The sequence below is a fragment of the Equus asinus genome, chromosome 22 (genome assembly GCF_041296235.1).
Source record: "Equus asinus isolate D_3611 breed Donkey chromosome 22, EquAss-T2T_v2, whole genome shotgun sequence".
NCBI lineage: Eukaryota > Metazoa > Chordata > Mammalia > Perissodactyla > Equidae > Equus > Equus asinus.
In genome coordinates, this window is record NC_091811.1 from 39,666,188 (window position 1) to 39,672,572 (window position 6,385).

At 40.7% G+C, this 6,385-nt stretch overlaps 1 pseudogene; it reads left to right on the forward strand.

The window, feature by feature from the left end:
* The first annotated feature begins 4,322 nt into the window (after positions 1-4,322).
* On the forward strand, positions 4,323-4,813 carry LOC123287851 (large ribosomal subunit protein eL38-like; annotated as a pseudogene).
* The last annotated feature ends 1,572 nt before the right edge of the window (positions 4,814-6,385 follow it).

Genomic DNA, 6,385 nt, shown 5'->3' on the forward strand with positions numbered 1-6,385 from the left:
TTGCCACACTTTGCATCACTCAGGTTGTCCAGACTTCTACTATAAATGTGTAGTGGGGGCATCACAAGAGTTGCAACATACAGGAATATATGGGGCCTCTTGCCAATACTGGAGTAGGCAAATCCTCCTCTCTGAGACCATTGTGTTTGCTACCCCTACGTACCACTAGCATTATTGCTACCAATGCCAAAAACATCTTTTAGAGTTGCAGCAACACCATCTCTCCTTCAAAGCAGTCTGTGTATGTTTGTTTGTTAAAAGCGAAATTTGGGGGGGAGAGGGAGAGGGTAGGAAATTGGAGTCAGTAGAGAGAGTATGTACTGTGTATATCATGGCATAATGGCATAGTAGAAAGAGAACTGGACTAAGAACTAGGCAGGCAGAGTTCTAATTCTGGCTCTTCCAGTGACAAAGTTTGTGAACTTGGGAAAACTACTTAATTTGTCTGAGAACAGCCCCACGATAAATCATTGAGTGCTGTCAACTCTACCTCCAGAGCATATCTCAATCCTACCCACTTTTCTCTGTATATACTACCACCTAAGCCCAGCCACTATCATCTCCTATCTAGGATATAGCAGCAGCCTCCTCTGAATTTCTTGCTTACCTTCTGGCCCCACTACAATTTATCCTAAGCACTGAAGCAGAGGAATTAAGAATTTTAAATCTGATATAATTCCCTGCTCAAAACTCTTAACGGTTTTCCACCCCATTTAGAAAAAAATCCATATTACTTACAATGGCCGTCATGATACCACCGCCGCCCCCACCACCTCTCTTACCTTACTGTGGTGGGCAGACTCTAAGGTGGCCCCATGGTCTCCACCTCATGGTAGTCATACCTTATATAGTCCTCTCCCCTTGAGTGGGTGAGACCTGGACATGTTTTTACCCAATAGAATACAGCAAAGATGATGGGCTGTCACTTCCCTAATAACAGCACATAAGATCTTAACTCTTGCTAGGAGACTCTCTCCCTCGTTGGCTTTGAGGAAGCAAGCAGCCATGTTGGGAAGGCCCACATAGCAAGGAACTGAGGGCAGCCTCCAGCTGACAGCCAACAAGAAAGGAAGGCCCTCAGTCCATCAGCCTACAAGGAACTGAAATCTGCCAATAACTTCATGAGCTTGGAAGTTGGCCCTCAGAAGAGCCTCAGATGAGAACCCAGCTCTCGCCAGCACCTTGACTGCAGCTTTGCAGAAGACCGAACTAAGCTGTGCCTGGACTTCTGATCCAAAGAATCTGTGTCATTTTAAGATGCTAAATTTGTGTAACATTGTCATGCAGCAATACTTTGTTCTTATCTTCCACCACATTCATCATCTTCTGCCGTCTACTACACTGGGCCTTCTTGCTGCTGTCTCCATATGTCAAGGTTATTCCCTCCTAAGGACTTTTACACTTATGGTGCCTTCTGCCTAGAAGGCTCTTAACCTAACTCTTCACTTAGCTGACTTTTTCTTGTTATTCAAGTCTTAGCTCTAATGTACATTCTTATCTATTTATCTAATGTTCATCATCTACTTATCTCTTCTTATTTAATATTGATTCTTATCTAAGTAGCCACTCTGACTGTTTTAATTTTCTACATAGGGCTTTTCACTACCTCTAAAAATTTATTTATTCTGTTTCCTTACCCTAGAATGTGAGCTATTTGAGAGCAAGGACCTTGTCTATCTTGTTTCCCACTGTATACCAACAACCTAAAACAGTGCCTGGTTCTATAGTAACATCCAGAAAATACTAGTTAATTATCATTAAATGAGCATTGGGCAATATTTAAGCTCCATCCAGTGCTAAAATGATCTCAGGTCCACAAAGGGACATATGCAAAGATGGTCATTGTAACAATACTTATGGTGCAGTGAGTGAGAGATAATCTGGGTGTCCATCACTGGGAGAGTAGGTAGTATAGTATGTCGTGTGGTTGAGGCACACATGGAGTAGTGAGTGGCAAAGAGAAGCAACAGATCAGGTGTACACACTGAACACGGCTGGACTGAAAACATAGTACCCAAGACTAAGATGCATAAGATGCACATTTTTTGTGAACAAAAACACCTCTGCACACAAAAATACATATTTTATATGAACAATACAAACAAATAAAACCACATTAAATAGATTAGAATGCTTTCCTACAGGAGGGGAAGGAGATGTAAGTAGGAAATGAGGTTACAAGGGAATAAATAAAACAAGAGAAGGACCTTGCACAGACTAATGATGATAATGTGCTCGGAATTTGGGCTGTATGATTAATTCAATCTTCTGCAACTGAGAGCCAAAATTAAGGCCAAACAAAACTGTGTGACTCAGAGATCATAGGAGATATCATAGGGCGTCACCAGCCTGAAGATAAGAAGTGTTGGATTAAATTCTAGAAGGCTCACTGTCATTGTTGACTAACTTCCCCTCTCCCTCTTTATGGAACCAGGCATCTGGGTGCTTTCGAATTTTCTCTTAAATTAGTCTCCACCTCTCTTGGGTCTCCGTCGTGATTACTCTTAGGTTCAATTTTCTTGACACTGCTGCTTCACAGGCAGTGCCATGCTCTTCTACTGGGAAGTATGTGAAGTCTGATTCTCTCTCTGTGTGAGGTTAGAGCTGGTAATGGTCAATGCCACAGTCTTTATGTCAGATCTCTTTAGTCATTTTGATTTTGCGAGACTAATTTTCTAGCATATTCCTCAGGGAAAGTTCATGGGAACGATATTCTCTGAGTGTTTAAATGTTCAGAACAGTTTGCTTATAGCCTTTATACTTAAAGGTCAACTTGCAGTATATAAATCCTTGGCTCACATTTTCTTTGCTTAACATGTGATGAACTTTCAGACCTCTATGTTTCAGCTTACACTTTTCTCCACCTGGAATATCCTTCCCACTTGTCACCTGCCAAACTCTATTCAGTGATGGGCCCAGTGGTGGCTTTCTCTACTATGAAGCCTTTCCTATCTCCTTCTGACAGAATTAAGTGTTCAATAGCTTTCTTATGCAACTTTATACATTTCTCTATTACATCACTTAACACCTCATACAAAGCTTCAACTTATTAAGCGATTACTATGTGCCAGGCACAGCTGAGCCATGTAGTGGACTAATTAACATGTAATGTACTATGATTTTATTATACTTCTCTTCTTGTATACTTGTGTGTTTGCTCTGGGATTAAAAACTGCCTAATGTCTTTGTCTAGTTTCATAGGCAAACAAAAGAAGTTTTTCTTTGGTGACTTCATTTAATTTTCAATCACTATATCATCCCTAAACTCTCACCAATTTGTCTCTATTTCAGTACGTGTCAGCACTTCAGGCACTCTAGGATTCCGTTCTCCTGGAGCTCTCTCTCAGAGCTTTCCTACCTGCCTGGTCTGAACTGCTGGCTCTCTGCTCTTCCCATCTGTCTAACGGTTACCTTCACCGACACCCTGGGAGTTCCCTTTGCCTCTTTTGTGTGTGTGTGTGTGATAGATTTCCTATTTTCTGGATCTTATGTTATCCCTTTTCTTGAGTTCCTTTCCTGTAACTTTCTGAAAAAAAGGGACATGAGAGGTGAACTCTTAGAGATTAAAATTTACTCTATCCTCACATGTGATTGACAGAGTGCCTACTTTATAATTCCAGGTTGATAATATCTTTCCTCTCAGAATTTTGAAGACATTGTTCTATTGTCTTCCAGTTGCCAGTGTTGCTGTTGAGTAGCCAATGCCATTACGATTCTGAATCCTTTACATGTGACTTTTTTTCCAACCTGGAAGCTTTTATGATCCTCTTTTTATCCCGAAGGTTCTGAAATTTCAAGAGAGGTTACCTTGGTGCACTCAGTGGGCCCTATCAATCAGAAATTCAATTCTGAGAAATTTTTAAAAATTATTTCTCTAACTTCCTCCCTTCTATTTATTTATTTATCTCTCTCTCTCTCACTCTGGTGTGCTGTCTCTGTCTCTGTCACTCCTATTATTCAGATGTTGTATCTCCTGGGCTGATCTTCCTAATTTTCTTATATTTGCTTTCCTGTTTTCGGTCTGTTTGTCTTTTTGTTCTACTTTCTGAGAGACTTACTCACCTTTGATACAATCTTACTTTTTAAAAAGTTTCTCAAACAGTTATTTCTATATTTTTTAAAGTGCAATTATTAAAACACCAGATACAAGCGCCTGACACATGAGAGTAGGTGCTGAGCAGACAGTTTTTTGAAAAATGAATGGATTTCAACCCCCAACCTGCCACTTCCAGTTTAGGGGTCAAAACAGCTGACAATAGCTTTTTTCCATCCTCCACGCTTCCTGCCTCTGGCTGTACGGCCTGCGTGCTCTCCTGGGCACCATGCCTCACAAAATTGAGGAAATCAAAGACTTTCTGCTCACAACCAGGTGAAAGGATGTCAAATCTGTAAGAGCAAGAAAAATGAGGAGGGGCCGGCCCCATGGCTGAGTGGTTAAGTTCCCTGGTCTGCTTCAGCAGCCCAAGGTTTTGCCGGTTCGGATCCTGGGTGCAGACATGCCACCGCTCATCAGGCTGAGGTGGTGTCCCACATAGCACAACCAGAAGGATCTACAGCTAAAAAATACAACTATGTACTGGGGGGCTTTGGGGAGAAGAATAAGGAAAAAAAAAAAGAAGAAGAAGATTGGCAACAGATGTTAGGTCCGGTGCCAATCTTTAAAAAAAATTTTTTTAAGAAAAAGAAGGATAATGTGAAGTTTAAAGTTTGATACAGCAGATACTTTTATACCTTGGTCATCAGAGACACAGAGAAGGCAGAAAAACTGAAGTAGTCCCTGCCCCCAGGTTTGGTAGCGAAGGAGCTGAAATGAACCAGGCACTCTGATTTGAACTACACTAAAATTTTTAAATTCTTAAAAAATACTGACAATAGGCTTCATGAATTTCCCATTGCCCTCTTTTTCTTGGAAATAATTATTACTGGTTTAGTTTTAAAAGTACTTTTGAATTACATAACTTGCTTTTCCATTTTCTATAGGCTAGTTTTTTCTAAGAAACCAATAAATTAAAAAGTAGCAATTATTCAAATAAGCTTATTTACAAGCTAAACCTAAACAACAAAAGTATCTGCTCTGCTATAATATGGTAAAATAGCAAGTGACAAAATCATGTAGCAGTAACCGTGTGCTCATTTCATGTCCTACATCATTTACTACTCATGACAACCCTATGAGTTAGCTTTGTTATCCTCATTTTGTATAAAAGGAAAGTAAGACACAGAGGTTGAATAACATCCCCAAAGTCATGGAACTATTGTAACATCTACTGATTTTTAAAATTTCTATTAATTTTTTATTTCTATCATGATTTTTATTTTCAAGAGATCTTTTTATCCTCTACACCTGGCTTTTTTTTTTTTTAAAGATTGGCAGCTGAGCTAACATCTGTTGCCAATCTTCTTTTTTATTTTCCTTATTTTTCTCCCCAAAGCCCCCCAGTACATAGTAGTATATTGTAATTGTAGGTTCTTCTGGCTGTGCTATGTGGGACACCGCCTCAGCATGGCTTGATGAGCGGTGCTGTGTCCACACCCAGGATCCAAACCAGCGAAACCCTGGGGCGCCGAAGCAGAGTGTATGAATTTAACCACTCGGCCACAGGCCTGGACCCTACATCTGGCTTTTTAAAAACATCTCATTCTTTCTTCCTGAATACAATAGCTTCTTTTATCATTGAGACCATAACTTGTAGGTCTTAATTTTTCTGATTCCTCTAAATTCTTTTCTGTTTGTTTTTATCTCTACTTTTTCATGCTGGAGACTTTCCTCAAATATCTGGGAATTCTTATTTATTTATATTTAAGAGTGACGCACTAAAACCTAGTATGATCTGTGTGGGGAAGTGGGACATACCGAGTTGTAGACTTCATTGCAGAATGATTGGGCAGGGACCCAGGCATTCCCTCAGGGACACCTCCCCACAAACGTGTCAGCATCTCTAGCTCTTTCTTCCTGGGATGGTCATTTTTCCCTAGGGAGAAATTCTGTCTCTAGCTCCTTACCTTGGCGGGAGTCATGCTGGCTGCCAGCCTTCTGGGAGCCAAGTTAGGAAAAGAGGCTTTAGAGTATTACTTTGCAGGACATTAATTTCCCCTGAATTCCCCTGCTTTCTGCAGAGCTCCCTGCCTTTCCACTCTGCCTAAACTTGGAGTCCCTCAATTCAATACCCTCCCACTTTCTGCTGGGGTGGGTTGCTTGGTTTCCTGTTTTGCAGAAAGCAATATAAGGGCCTAACTGCTCCATTTACAGAATTTCAACCCATCTTTCTGTTTTCAGCCCTACCCCTCACTCTGGCCTTCAAAGATAACTGGAACCACAATTCTTGAGATTTTCCAGAGCTCTAAAGCCGGGTTTTTCTTCCTGGCTTCCCTCTCTGCAGTCAGT